Genomic DNA, 234 nt, shown 5'->3' on the forward strand with positions numbered 1-234 from the left:
TTATGCTAGAGTATCTCTAAGACAGAAGCCACAAGGTCGTTCATCCATTCATGGACAGAGCATCCTTCGCGGCTTGGAGACCGCTAAGCGCGAATCCAGCACGTAAAAATAATCATGTAAGGGGAGGGAAGAAGAAAGAAAGGCGAGAGAAGGATTGAAAGAAATGTGTAGGGAGAAAGATCGAAAGGTATAAGAAACAGAGAAGTAAAAAGGATGATAGACAGATAGATAGAT

At 42.3% G+C, this 234-nt stretch overlaps 1 protein-coding gene across 1 annotated transcript in view; it reads right to left on the reverse strand.

Moving 5' to 3' along the window:
• LOC119585114 (tetratricopeptide repeat protein 36 homolog) overlaps nt 1–234 on the reverse strand; it is a 4,633-nt gene that overhangs the window by 3,561 nt on the left and 838 nt on the right. The window lies entirely within an intron of this gene.

Source organism: Penaeus monodon, chromosome 19 (genome assembly GCF_015228065.2).
Source record: "Penaeus monodon isolate SGIC_2016 chromosome 19, NSTDA_Pmon_1, whole genome shotgun sequence".
Taxonomy (NCBI): domain Eukaryota; kingdom Metazoa; phylum Arthropoda; class Malacostraca; order Decapoda; family Penaeidae; genus Penaeus; species Penaeus monodon.